Source organism: Parasteatoda tepidariorum, chromosome 6, assembly GCF_043381705.1.
Source record: "Parasteatoda tepidariorum isolate YZ-2023 chromosome 6, CAS_Ptep_4.0, whole genome shotgun sequence".
In the NCBI taxonomy this organism is placed as follows: Eukaryota; Metazoa; Arthropoda; class Arachnida; order Araneae; family Theridiidae; genus Parasteatoda; species Parasteatoda tepidariorum.
In genome coordinates, this window is record NC_092209.1 from 69,395,687 (window position 1) to 69,410,782 (window position 15,096).

General features: G+C 32.0%; 1 protein-coding gene and 1 non-coding gene across 2 annotated transcripts in view; both read right to left on the reverse strand.

Annotated features, from left to right (window-relative positions):
- The window catches only part of LOC122271340 (protein CEBPZOS), a 150,653-nt gene that overhangs the window by 1,975 nt on the left and 133,582 nt on the right, over positions 1-15,096 (reverse strand). The gene's annotated exons all lie outside the window — the stretch shown is intronic.
- LOC107452228 (uncharacterized) overlaps positions 9,421-15,096 on the reverse strand; it is a 7,919-nt gene continuing 2,243 nt past the window's right edge. The window contains exons 2-3 of the transcript XR_011636911.1: positions 13,607-13,740; positions 9,421-9,646 (exon numbers count right to left, since the gene is read on the reverse strand). This is a non-coding gene — a transcript (uncharacterized protein). The remainder of the gene's footprint in view (positions 9,647-13,606; positions 13,741-15,096) is intronic.

The following is a 15,096-nucleotide window of genomic DNA, read 5'->3' on the forward strand; positions in this document are numbered from 1 at the left end:
TACGTACATTTGTATTCGTTATTTATTTCATCTTTCTATTTGTACCTTTTGCCTTGCCATTAGAAATAAAATAAAAAATTAAAAAATAATGAATTTGGTGAACCGTAACTGTTATGTGTTCTTATAATAATCTTTAATCATGTTGTGCGCTCTCAGCTTTTCCTTTTTTCTTATTAAAGTTTAATATTATGTTTTCCAATTCTTAGATTATTTTTTTTAATATTATATCACATTATTCCATTCCCATATTCAAGAGAATTCTCTAAAATACAGCACCGACGATATACTAAATTCAATTTTTCATAATGTTTATAAGATGATGGTTAAGTTCTTAATCATTGAACGAATCTCATTAACTGTAATTTATAATAGTATAAAAATTTGCCCAAACAATAATAATTGTAAAAAGGGTTAATAAGATCAGACAACGATTTTAATATCTATATCTTAAAATGTAGCGTAGAATTACGTTACAATATATAAGAAAAATTCCCTTAGTATTAAACTCTTAAGTTAGAAAGCAATCGAAATCAAAAACATATTAATAGCAGCAAATGTAAATAAATTCCATTAAATTAGGGACACAGAACTACTTATAAGAAAACAATACCTTTATGACTTTTATTAATTTTAAGACGGTGACAACTAAAACGATATGGAAATCAATGAGGGAAAACTAGATCTTACCATGTGATTTCCTGGCCAATAAATATACACCGGCAACAATAAAAAACTGTTTCAGACAATTATGTTTATATTGTATATATGTTACATATTGATTATAATGTTAACATTCCGCGGTATTTAAAATATCTTGTTTCTTCCAAAAATAAATAAAAAACTGTCATTTCTCTTTTACTACTAATTTTATTTTTGTACTTTTTTTTATTTACTTCGCACAAAAGCTGCAAAATGGGCTAATATCGACGGTCTGGGGTCCGTTTTACTGGGAAGACACATTCACACGTCATCCATCTGCTAACCAAAATTTTGACCAGAACACGATCCATCTCCGATCCAGTACCCCCAGAGGTTTTGTTTTGTTATAGGAACTTGAAGAACTTTGCGGCCCCTACGGATTTAGCCAGCACCAGTCACCATTTTGTACACGGGAGTATCGATCCCTGCTGACCGAACTCATGACCTCTCGGACATCCATCGACCCAACACCCTACCAGTCAGGATATCCCAATCCTCTTATTGCATGCAATATCCAACCATTGCAAATTTATAAAAACTCAATTTTGAACTTTTTGAAGATTTGTTTTTATTGATTTCGCTTATTGCTTAAGTATATTGCAAACAATATAGGAAAGATGAGAAACTATTGCATTTTTTGCTTTAATAATATCGCTCTCGACTTGAATAATTAAAGCTAGTGTGCGGGAAAACTTTCTTCAAAATGCGTTTAAAGTTAGCTATCCTGACGTAATTGATTTTCTTAGAAATGTGATACACATCCCAACCGAAGAACACTACTCCCTTTGGATATCTTTCCTCAAACAAAATCTAAACCGCATTTTCGAAGATTTCTCGAAGAATAGCGCTTACAACATTTACTCCCAAGAGATAAAGTCTGACATCTTTATTTCTTCAGGTAAATGACAAAAAAATCTGTCTTAGAATGTTCATATATTCCCTAAAAGCTCTTTTTCTTTTTATTTATTTATTTTCTCATCTCTCTGCCTTGCATTCGAGTACAAAAAGAAATTGAAATGTTCCCAATTTTGCATAAATGTTTTGCCATTTGCTAAGGAAAGTAAATGTTTTTCTTTTTTCTCTTGAAAATCGAAAAGCATAAAGATTTGTTTTTGAATATGGAAAATGATGTTTTTCATTGAGCATGTAATAAACTTTCGCGTCATTTTTTTTAAAAAATAAATATTTGACTTCATTTCTCATAAATAATACATCAACTACAGCTACAATTTAGTTCTGGAAAATAAAGTATTCAGACAAGCGTTTTTCAATATTCTTGGCAGGAAATTAATATGAATGTTTTTTCTCCCTTTCGTACTTTATTCCCATCGGCAATATTGCAGATAGGTCTCATAAAAAACAGAATACATTATTTTTTTACCTTATCTTTAAAACTTTTCAAAGCGAAAGGCTCTATCTGAAGAACATTTTATGTCAACTAAAGATTCTTAAGAAAATAGTTGGCGGGCCAACCAACTACTGCGCCTTTTTGGAAAATATTTTATAGAGTGGTAGACATTTAAAAATCAAAGGTTTCAGAATTTTTGGTAATTTTGCCAACATTTTAAAATCTGGAGGTATTTATCTGGAGGTTACTCTTTTTAAAAATTAGACGTATTTATTATTGATTTACAAATATTACTATTTAATTTGCTACCAGTTTATAACTGTGGTTATACTGTACCGTTACCCATCAAACTTTGGCAAGGCTGTGATCTTTTAATTGAATTTTGGTAACAGTTACCCAGGTTCAAAAATAGACAAATAACTAATGAATTACATGAAACATTTAACAATTAAAATTAAATTTTATTATAACTATAAATTTTCAACAAACACAACCTCAATCATCTCCAGATGCCTTCATGTGCACTAAAATTTCCAATTTATACACTTTTAAATTTCCAAATGGTTAAACTCAAGATAAAACTTTTTGCTAAAAATCACTTTTAAATTTCATATGCATACATTTACAAAATAAAAATACTAGCTCATTCTAAATTTACAAAAACATTTAAACTTTAGGTCATTATATTCCTACAGCAGATAATTAAAATTAAATATCCAAGGTTCATCTCAAAATAGGTATCTTAGCACCTGATAGAAATAATTTGAAATACGGAATAAAATGTTCTTCTAAAAAGTTACTTAAAAGGTAAGAAATTAGAGTTTATAAATACACAAGGAACTTGCAGATCACCTTCTGGAGCGCCCACCGGGTTTGCAGCTGGACTTGTGGACTAGGAGAACTTCGACTTTCCAACCGCCATTCAGTTCTTTAGAAACATTCGATTTTCTGCCGAGGAACGCTCAATTCTTGCCAACCGTCTTGAACTTAGCGACATTCAGTCTATCACTTCCCGTCAACTATTCTGAGGCTTCAGATCAACTTTCTTCCAGACAACAGCTCATCCGACCAATGTTGCGTACTTAGTCGCGGCATCCAGAGACTCTTTCCAAACATCAACCTTTCAGCCTAGATCAACTCACTCCGAGACTCCAGCTATATCTAAACTCATTCTCGATGATACCGGCTCAGAACACACTTCTAGCAGCCGTGATAGATCCTGTCAGCGGTGATGTTTCAACCCAACATTCCATCGGGCACGATCCGCACTCCCGTCGTACTACTTTTTCAGCCACTCTTCACGCCTCTTATACTTTTTTCATCAAGGCGAAATAATCCATACTGACCTGTTTACTCACTCAAAAGTCATCCCGCATCCAGTGGACGTCAGAACAAAAAAAAAGATCCATAAGAAAAACCAGCTACAAACCCACTAATACGCCATAAAAGTGATAATCCAATCCTCCTTAAATGTTAATACAATTTATATCCACAATCTACCCCAAAAATCCCCTTTTAAAAGGATAAATAAAAATTTCTCATGAAATATCATAATTTTGATTGCATTTAAATTTTATCATAGTGGTGCCATCTATTGAAAAATAACCCTTCTTTAAAAAGTATTGATACAAAAAAAACTCCAATAAATTCCTATTTATTACAATACCAAATTGTAACTGTGGTTGAGCATCCGACCCAATTTAGGGTTTACGTCAACCATAATTCAACTCCGTAGCCTTATAATTTTCGATCCAAAATGGAAGGGAACTCTTGGATACATTGGGAGGTTGTCGTGGTTTTCCTCTCCATGTTACGCAAAAACGGGAAAGTTCCATCAAAAAGTCCTCCACGAAAGCAAAATTTATCCCAATACTTGATCCAGGAGTTCCCTTGTCTTCTGGGTTGGGTTCAAAATTACAAGGCTACGGAATTTCTTATTAGTAGTCGTAAACTCAAAGTCGGGTCGGCAGTTCAACGACGGTTATAAAATAAAATAAAAATGTAGTTTTTGTTTAAAAAAGAAAATGCAGGTCATGAATCATTACGGTTACATAATTCAACAGATTAAAAATAAAAATGAAGTGAGTTTCTACCACCTTTTACATTTTTAGTATCCCGTAGCATCCATGAATTTTACATTAATAATATATTAGGGTGGACGCAAATGTTTTCAGAGCGACCACAGTCTAAAAAAATTTAAAAAGTGGTGGAAAACTGTTTATGAGTTTATCTTATATCTTTAATTTTGCGCTGAATTTAGAGATTCGTTTTGCCAGTTGCAACATTGATATTTAATTTGCTACGATTTTTGGTCGAAAGTAACTAGTGTTACATTTTTGATACACTGTGGTGGAAAAATTACGAAAGGAAAATTATTTAACGCGTTGAGCGACGCGTCAATCACCGGTGGCTGACACTGAAATTACATTTAGGCCGCGTCAACCACCGGTGGCTGACACTGAAATTATATTTAGGCTGCGTCAACCACCGGTGGCTGGCACTGAAATTACATTTAGACTGCGTCTGCCAAAGCTTGCTGACACTGACCTTTCACATAGGCCACGAAAAACAGCTGACTGATAGCGTATAACATGATATAGAATTGTAAAATTTACACTCTTTTATGGAATTGCCGAATATTTATTCAAAATTTACTTAATTATTGTGATACTTGGTTTAATAAATTCAATTTAGTAGATTTTTATCCACCACTATTTTTAAACAATTCGTAGGTATATATTATTCACCACTATTTTCTGAAATGTCATGCTAAACCTTTTATTAACTGGCCAAATCTGTCCATAACTGCAAATTAAGTTTGTAGTGATTTACCGTGTGGCCAGACGAACAAGCCGAGTAAAATTAGCAACGTTTTAACTAAAAATAACGTAAAATTCGTTACCACTAGAAGATAATTTTTTACAAAACGGAGAAAGTTGGCGTCTCGAAAGTGGCAGCGAATTAAAAAGTAACAATTATTGAGTAAATGGATAATTTTGTCAATTTTTAATGGCTCTCCACGATGTAAATACAACAAATTTATGTTCCATATGAGGTTTTGAATTTTCGACTCGTAGTAGTAGCAAAATAACTTAAAATAAAATTAAGTAAACTAAATATAATTTAAACTTCACCACCACTTGAATATAAATATGTTTACAAAGCGAAGCAAATTAGCATCTCTGTATAAGTTTCACTCCAAAAATGATATTTTGTTGTCATAAAAATATTTTGAACCATTTCTATCTATTGCTTCATTAGCAGTTTACATTAGTTTAATAATGTGTTTTAAACTCTACTCGAGTCACCTGTCGAAAGTGACAAAACTCATTAATTCTAAAGCTTTAAATTAAACAGGAATGGAAGAAGGTACGTTTTCAGTTATTAATGTCAAAATTATAACTGTCATTCATTACTTTTGGGAAAGTCATTAACGGGGAAACCTCTCCATTGAGTTGAAGTGTCTTGTAGCAGTAGGTTCTACTTAATTTACAGTTCGACGCTTCGCAGTCTTGTTAATTGGTTTTCGACATTAGTTGATCGTCAAAGAGACATAAAGATTGTTCTCTGGAATAGGTTTCTGAGAGACCTGTTAGCGTGATTGCAGGAATAGTTTTATTTATTCTGTTCTCAAGGAGAAATAAATACTGGGATTCAATCATTCTCTATCAAATTGAGAAATGGTTGAAGGAGTCAAGCCTTATTTGTTTTCGAATTCTTAAAAAAAATGGTGGCGAAACGACCGAGTTTTTAAAAACTTCAAATAAAAATATGGACACGATGTTTTAGGTTAAAGTTTTAAACAATTAGTTTTATGATTAAGAAATAACTTACATTTAAAATTCTTCTTAAATAGCTTAATAAAACTAAATACAATTTATTTAAGCTTTTTGAATTTTTTAGATCGCAGAAACTCAAACAGGTTACAATTAAAATGGTTTAATTTCTATTTTTAATTTTACTTAATTAACACGTTGAATGATTAGCTAATTTTTCATGGCATGCCCGTCTGGCCAAACGGTAAATTACTACAAACTAAATTTGCAAATATTGGACACATTTTGCTACATTTTTAAAAGGTTTCGCAAGATTTATCCAGAGATGCCAACTACTCCGGAGACACCAAAATAATTTTAAAAAAACGGTAAATAACTACAAAGTAAATTTTGCCAATATTTGACTATTTTTGCTTACATTTTAAAAGGTATAGCATGACATAAGCAGTATAAAGTGGTGAATTATATAACGCTACGAATTATTTAGAAATAGTGGTGGATAAAAATCTACTAAATTGACTATTAAACCAAGAATCACAATTGATAAACTACCACTTTAAAATGTATATTTGCTGTCTGGAGTAAGTTGGCATCCTCTATGTAACTGAAAAGGTGGTGAATTATTTAAGCCTGCGAATTGTTTACAAATAGTGGTGGATAAAAATCTACTAAATTGAATTTATTAAACCAAGAATAACAATTAATAAACTACCACTTGAAAATATTTATTCGCTGTCCTGAGCAAGTTGGCATCTCTGTGTATACAAATAAAACTATCTTTGTGTGTTCTATGTTGCATTAATTTCTTCAAACCATTTTAGTAACGATAATAATATTTAAAAAATTACAAATTTACTCGAATTATGTGTTTCTAATAATCTTGGCTTCGCCGGTCACCGGTGATCCAAATGGCATTCAACATGTTAAATAATTTGTTTTTTGGTAAAGAAATAACTTACATTCAAAATTCCCTTAAATAGGTTTGTGCAATTTGCTTAAGTTTTTTGAATATTTAAGATCGCAGAAAATCAAGCAGGCTTCAATTAAAATGGTTTTAGATTCTTTCTTTAATTTTACTTCATTAATTTTGCTGTTATAATTTTTTTGGATTTACTTAATTTACAGTTCGAAGTTTAGCAGTCATATTAATTGATTTCGACTTTAAAAAATCGTAAAAGAGACATGAAGATTGTTCTCTGAAATAGGTTTCTGAGAGTCCTGTTAGCGTGATTATAGAAATAGTTTCGCTCATTCTATTCTCAAGAAAAATAAGAGCTGGAATTAAATAATTCATTGCAGGAGTAAGAAATAGTTGAAGGAGTTATTGGAAGACATTCTACAATATTTCTTTAAACGCTGAAAAATATAAATGGTGACATAACACTCTACTTTTCAAAACTTTTCTCTAAGAATAGACGCGAGGGACAATTGTGATTACAGCAAATTATTGTTAAGGAAAATAATATTCCTTAAGAAGACGCTATACAATTGAAAAACAAATTCAAGTCCAATCCTGTTTCATCGCAATTGGTATTTATAAAGTTACTAGAAACGAAGTGATTTCATATAAATCTATAGTAAACTCTGACGTTTCAAATGCTTAAAATTATTTAAACTAAAAATAGCATTTTGAAAAGAATGTGTAGCGTTCGAAACAAAACAAATTTCAGATTTGAATATGTAACTAAATGATATTTATATATTTTATATGAAATAGTTACGCAGCAAAAATATTTTTTTAAATTCTAAATTGAATGTGTTCTCTCTCACACAGAGAAAAAAATAATAAATAATTTTAAATCTGGAAATTATTAAAAAATTTAATAACGAAAAAAATGTTCCAACCGTCTAAAAAAAAACAAAAATTATGAAATATATTCCGCTATTTGTTATCATCCATTTTTCATGAAATTCTAGTCTTATAACCAGTAAACAAAGTGATACTACTAAACATACCCTCCAACATATGAGGATTTTGAAAATAATTCTTTCTAGTGGTAGCGAACCAAAGTAGAAATTTTTAAAGCAAATGGATCTCTCATAAAACTTTTATCAGAACTTAAGAATCTAGCCATATGGCCTGCACTTTTATAAGTAATAGTGGACAAGTTACGCTAAAATTAATTTTTNAAAAAAATGGCATGTGATAAAAATGTGCTTATTTACAAAATCAATGCAAGGCACTTCTTTGCAAAAATACAATATTTACTAAAAATGTTCAAAATTGTGTCCCCTAACTTTAATACGAACTACATCTGTGATTGGTTGGCAACACAAGGGGGGGAAGGCTATAGGGAGTCGGGCAAACCACAAACTGTTGCGCTAACGAAATAATGTTCTTCGCAATTATTGATGGCTGAGATTTCAAGCGCGATAAGTGGTTTTAAGCATGGTGAAGAGACTGACATGTTTATAATGAATGGCGCTTCTAATTGGAATGATAGGTCATACTTACGATTGTCACAGAAATATTTACCGAGCTGGCGTATGCCAAAGCTCATAATGTTCGAGAGATTGCAACGGTCCCTATATGTAAACAGGTCATTTGCCGCCATCTCTGACAAGAGCAGTGTATAAAGGACTGTACTGCATCCTAGTAAGAAAAAATCCATCTTGTTGTGAGTGAAACACTTCACACAAGTGCAAGAATTGTCAGTCGGGATAGCCTGGTCAGTAAGGCGACGGGCCCATGTCCGAGAGTTCGTGGGTTCGAACCCCACCGGCCGAAGACTCCCCGTGTATTAAAGTGACTGATGCACGTTAAATCTGTCGAGTCGCAAAAGTTCTCCATGTTCCCATAACAAATCAAAACCTCTGGGGGTACTGGATTGGAGATCGATCGTTCTCTGATTCAGGTCAAAATTACGATCTGTGGATGAATGAATGGATGCATGAATGGGTCCGCCTTATAAACAGGTGTGATGTATGATGTGGCAGAAGTCGAAATCTTGGCCATAGATGGCACCACTGAAAAACAAGAATCGCACACTCTGTCTTAAATTTGCTCGGTTTCACCAAGCAAGCTTGCTCGTGTGGCAATCGGCATTAGAACCAACAATATCCAGGTTGTTTTCGGTTTGAATAAAATAACCTTACAACCACGATTTATTGAAAGTTATAACGTATATACAAGACTGGTTCCTGCACTAGAATATATTTAATAATTGGCCGGCGCGCACATTAGATTTTTATCCACCACTATTTCTAAATAATTCGCAAGCTTATATAATTCACCACTTAATAATATTTATGTTATGCTATACCTCTTAGAAAGCAAGCAAAAATAGTCAAATATTTGCAAAATATACGTTGTAGTTATTTACCGTTTTTTTAATTATTTAAGCGCGTCCGGAGCAGTTGGCATCTCTGTTCAGTGTTCTACACATTATTGTTTGTATTTAGGTTTTGTTAGCTGTGATTTGATCAATTATTTGCCATTCTTGAGTGCACACCAAAACAACCATGCATACTATGAGTCACTGCATAGTATCCGTTTTCTTCTCGTGTATTGCTATTAATTTCTATCAAATGATTTGTCATTGTGCAATGCAAAAGTAAAAGCTTTTTTCAAAATTTAAAAGAAAAACATTGAGTGAATCACTAATTCAGAAATAAATTTATTACGCTTTTAATGACAATTTAAATATCAAACATAGTTCAAATAATTCAATGTTCTATTGAGCATTGCAGTCTGGTTTAGACTTTTGAGATTTAGTCAGCGAGTTGCCGGATTTGTCAGCGCACCAGCACCATCCCTGCCTGCACTGAATCGAGGCATAGTCACCATCCTTGGTACATTTAGGAACAAATTCTTTTGGGTCACCTGAATTATTAAAAAAAAATCAAGAAGAGAGAAGAAGAAGAATTATCACAATATATATATGCTTCACTTTCTTTGTCTAGTCTAAAACAGGAATATACTTAAAAACTAATTCCAGCAGCTTGCTGAGACATCATCAAAGCACATAAAAAGGAGGAAATATCCTGCTTTTCCATTACGTAAATTACGCGGGAAACTGCTGTTACCTACAGGAAACCTACAGGGTTATCAACATACTAAGATTTAGCAGAACATCATATGTACTAAGATCTAGCGCATACGAAGCAACGTGACAGTAAGGAGAAATGTCATCTGTAAACAAAATGCGTCAGCAGATTTAATCTACATGGATGATATAAATGCATTTTCAACGGTATGTCTTAATTAATAGTACAGTTTTGTTTATCAATCGTTTAAAAATATAGAAATCTTCACAATCCCTCACCAAATCCTTAAAGTGGTTGGGAGGAGAGGAGGATGCAAACCCGTATCAAACCTCTACTGCTATACCCCTAGCGGCTATATTTTGTTTTTACCTTTATACCAACCTCCAACATATATATATANAAAATGCGATTTAGTAGTTTGGAGATATATATGTGTATAATATATGTCAAATATGAATATATATATACAGTGGTGGCCAAAAGTGTGGAGATTTTTTGGAAGTTTCGTGTTTTTCAACTTTGTGTGCTGGTAGAATATATTCATTTTCACACTTAAATACAAACGTTTATATATCAAATTGAAGGTAATTTAATGTAGAATTTAATAATAAATACAGTATTACAATATATGTATTACAAAAAAAAGTTATGCAACTAATAGCAAGATCTATCTTAGACTTGTATTTTTTTGAAGTGATACTTACTCAATCAATACTTAGTAGGATAACCCTTATTTTTTAAGACAGTTTCACAGCGTCTTTTTATCGAGTGAACGAGTGTTTGGAGTTCATCTTTCGTAATCACATGGTGCCAAGAATCAATTATAGCTTAAATAAGTTGTCTTTTATTGGATGGACGTTCTTTTCGTACAAGAATTTTCAAACATAGCCACAAATTTTCAATTGGATTGAGATCAGGGCTGTTTCCTGGCCATGGTAATATATCTATACCTTTATTTTGAAACCATGCTTTGCATAATTTTGCTATGTGGAAAGGAGCTGAATCCTGCTGAAAAGTAAATGGCGCGTTGTTGGGGAAGAGATCCCTGATGGAAGTATCAATTTTGGTTTCAGGACAGTTTCGATGTATTTTTTTGCATTCAGGATGCCATCAATCACTTGAATTTGATCCACACCATCTGCAGACATACATGCCCAAATCATGACATTTGTTGGGTTTTTTGTAGTTGCTTCAATGCAATCAGGAGGAAGTGCTTCACCTACTCTACGTCTCACGTATTTTCAACCATCACTACCAAGGAGCGATATTTCACTCTCATCGCTCCAGATTACTTGCTTCCATTGATTTTCTGACCATTTAATGTGTTCTTTTGCCCACTTAACTTGTTTTTCACTTTGCTTTTGATTTAAGTATGGTTTTTTCCTCGGAATTCTAGCTTGTAGTCCAATTCCTGATAGCCTTCTTGAACTTACTGCAATACCCGCTGCATTCATTTCACATCTAATGGCATCTGATGAAATTTTTCTATCTTGAAGGCATAGCCGTTTAATTTTTCTATCGGCAGTAGCTCTTGTTCATTTTTTTCGGCCTGATTTGGCTTTACTTTTCACTGATTTCGGTTTTTCATAACGTAAGCAAAACTTTCGTACACCAGAATAAGTCACTGAACCACCAACTTGTCTTGCAATTTCAGCATAAGAGAGGCCATTTTTTCTCAATATGACAATTCGTCTTCTTTTTGTAGATGTCCAATTAGTTCTTCTTGTTGATGACATTGTTTAAAATTAGTTTAATTTTAAAAAAAACTTTAAATATTCAAAAACAGCAATACTCTATTTAATTGTACTAGTATGCATCATTCCAAAAAATATTTCCACAACAATAACTCTTTAACCATCCAAATAACCTAAACTATAGTTACAGACATTTGATTGGTCCTAAGAACAGTATTTGTGATTGGCTAGTACGCTTTTATTACAAAACACGTCATTATTCAAAACGATTGTGCTTGTTTGTTCTACTAAAATGAGCATAACTTTCTTTGTAATACAGATATTTTAATTCTGTTTTTGTTATTAAATTTTACAATAAATTACTTTCAGTTTGAAATATAAACGTTTGTATTTAAGTGAAAATTAATATATTCTACAAGCACACAAAGTTGAAAAACATGAAACTTTCAAAAAATGTCCACACTTTTTGCCACNTTAAAAATTTCAACTATATAATAGAGACGTTTGCAAAATGGATTCTATTTATTAATTTAACGCTCGTCACTGATGAAAATCCAACTGCATCGACTCTGTTCAGTCTTTTCTAACACATTTTAAAGAACTCATTAGTAGTGTTTTCTGACCTACAGCTAGCTCTCATTAAAAAAAGAAAAAAAAAAGAAGTTCTTGGCGCGTTTTTTTAATGCTCAGTTATTTTTTATTCGTTGTGTGAGACAAAATTAATTATCGACGTGAGTGCCGTGGCATTTTAGGGGATAGAACGTTTGCGTTCTAGTTAGATGACCCAGGCTCAAATCAAGGCGTTGGCAGGTTGATATGATTTCTGCTCTAGCCTCCCACTAACCGAATCGGGAGCAAAAAATATCTTACGTGGTAGACGGATCATATGTTATAATCTCCTTACCGTCGTGCTAACCGTGGGATATTTTCTTAGTTTTCCTTTCCATGTAACACAAATGCGAGTTAGTTCATCAAATGTCCTTTTTAAGAACCATAAAATATTGGTTTGCTATTACTCGTATTGACCACTATGATGCTTATTTAATGCTGATAATGTGTATTAATCGAAATAAAATAACAACCAATCAACTAAAAAGCAAAATTAATAGTGCGAAGACATTTAGACGGGAGAGAATATTAGCAATTTTTTAGCAAATTGGAGAAAAAAATGGTAAATTAACAATTTCTCTATAAGGATTCAAAGAAGTATTTTTAAATCTAGTGTGTTTAGCAAGAGCTGAATCAACTATAGATGAAGCAAGCAGAACTGAAATAAAGTTTATTTAATACAATAAGCATATTAAAATAAATAATAAGCAACATTAAAAAAGCTACTTTTCACAATATTTCTTTTAATTTACTACTTAACATTCCAATATTTTGCTTTGTAACTGAAATGACTGGTAAAGAAACGGGTGTAAAAGTGTAACACAGCTTTGCCAAATTGTATAGAGAATTTTCTGAGGATAAATGACAGAAATATTCCGTTTGTCTACCCTAGCCCTATGTCTATGCTAGCCTTCCTCTACTCCATTAAATTACTTTTCTATAGGTGCCAATTAGAGAATTTAACCCTTTAATGGGCCCTTTATTTCTAGTAAAGGTAAATTAAAGTACTCTTGGAATTGAAATTGTTTTAAGAACAGTAATTGATATAAAAAAAAACTCATTTAGTTTATAAAAATGCCATTTTTTTGGTGGTAAATATATTTAACATGACCTATTAGGTACTTACTGACTTTAATTTTTCATTATTTATAAAATAAATTCCTTAAATGCTACGAACTTCAAAAGGAATTATGTATTTTATAACTTTTATACCTTTTTTAAAAGTGACAAATGGTTATCAATTTTATTCAAACTCACTTCAAGAAAGCTGAAGTTATTGAAAAATGATAACCTAAATTAAAAGTGGTAAAACGTGGTGATAAGTATACTTACCACGGCCTTCAAAAGGGTTAATTAGCATAATTTTGTTAAACAAATCCATGAAAATCCCGCTAATATCACCAATTGAATTTCCGACTATTTAGAGCGCTCGAATTTTTACTTCTTAAATAAAATAAAATATCATGTTTGAAAGAAAAAATATTAGCCCATACCAGAGTCTTTGGCCATTTTTCTTTGCACTCTACAAGCTGTTACTTTTGCTTTTGGCTTTTTAGTCATTGCGGCGAAAGTAACTGCAATCAAGCTGAGAACAAGTAAAAAGTAGAAAACTTTCATCATTGATTAGCTGAAAAATATTAGCAGATATTATCAAACAAGTTTAAATAATGAAAGTTTTTATTATTACAATCCCTTACGAAAATTTAAGGTATATTTGAGGTGTATTTAAGGTTGCTGAGAAAACAGCAATAAAAATTATACCTCGTAAAGGTTGTAATTAAAGTGTACGAAGTTGTTTTACATATACTTCAGCCTATTTTGAGGTTGTTTAAAATCAACTTCAAATCAAACAGGCTGATGAGGTGATTCTCAAGGTATACCAGGTTGATTTTCTCACACTTGTAACTAAAGAGGTACTTTTGAGGTATAAATTTTTTTACCTTATTTCAACTAAAGAGAGTGAGGTATTTAATGAGGTATATGAAGTCATTTTATTTATACCTAAGCTCATTTTGAGGTTGTTTTAAATTCACTTCAAATCAACCAGAGGTGATTTTTATGGTATACCAAGTTGATTTTCTGATACTTGTAATAAAAAGGTATTTTTGAGGTATAAAAAAATTTACCTTATTTCGACTAAAGAGAGTGAGGTATTTACGAGGTATAAAAAATATACCTTTTTTCAACTAAAGAGAGTGAGGTATTTATTGAGGTGTATGAAGTCATTTTATTTATACCTCAGGTTGTTTTAAGGCTGCTTAAAATACACTTCATATCAACTAGCTCACTTCCCAGAGTTCCGTGCTAGCCGGCAAATGACGTGTGTGGTTACAATCGAAAGTTTCCTCGAAATTCGGTAAGTGTGCTTGACATTTATTAATTTAGCTTTATCACTTTTAATCAAATATGCTTCAATTTTCAAACTTAAATGTCATTATTTTTGTTTTAAAGACGCGTCCTGATCTTGCATTATTTAAGTCGGAAGATATTCTTTGAGGCTATTGTTGTAGGCTTAGCAATAAGACAGAACAATCGAAATATTTCTCGTCGCTGTTTAGGGTAAGGTTACTGGTGAATCCTTACAGCAGGTTACGCACAGTATATTTTATTGTTTGTAATTTATTCAAATGTAACCTATTCTTTTTGTTTTGCCTAAATGTATATGTTTTAACGCAGCAGTATACAAGCTCCCTTATGAAAATTTAAGGTATATTTAAGGTCGATTTGAGGTATTTTTGAGGTATTAAGGTTGTTTTGAGGTATATTTGAGGTATATTTAAGGTTGCAGAGAAAACAGCAATAAAAATTATACCTCGTAAAGGTTGTAATTAAGGTGTACGAGGTTGATTTATAGATACTTCAGCTTGTTTTGAGGTTGTTTAAAATTCACTTCAAATCAACCAGACTGATAAGGAGATTTTTAAGGTATACCAGGTTTATTTTCTTACACTTGTAACAAAAGAGGTATTTTTGAGGTATAAAA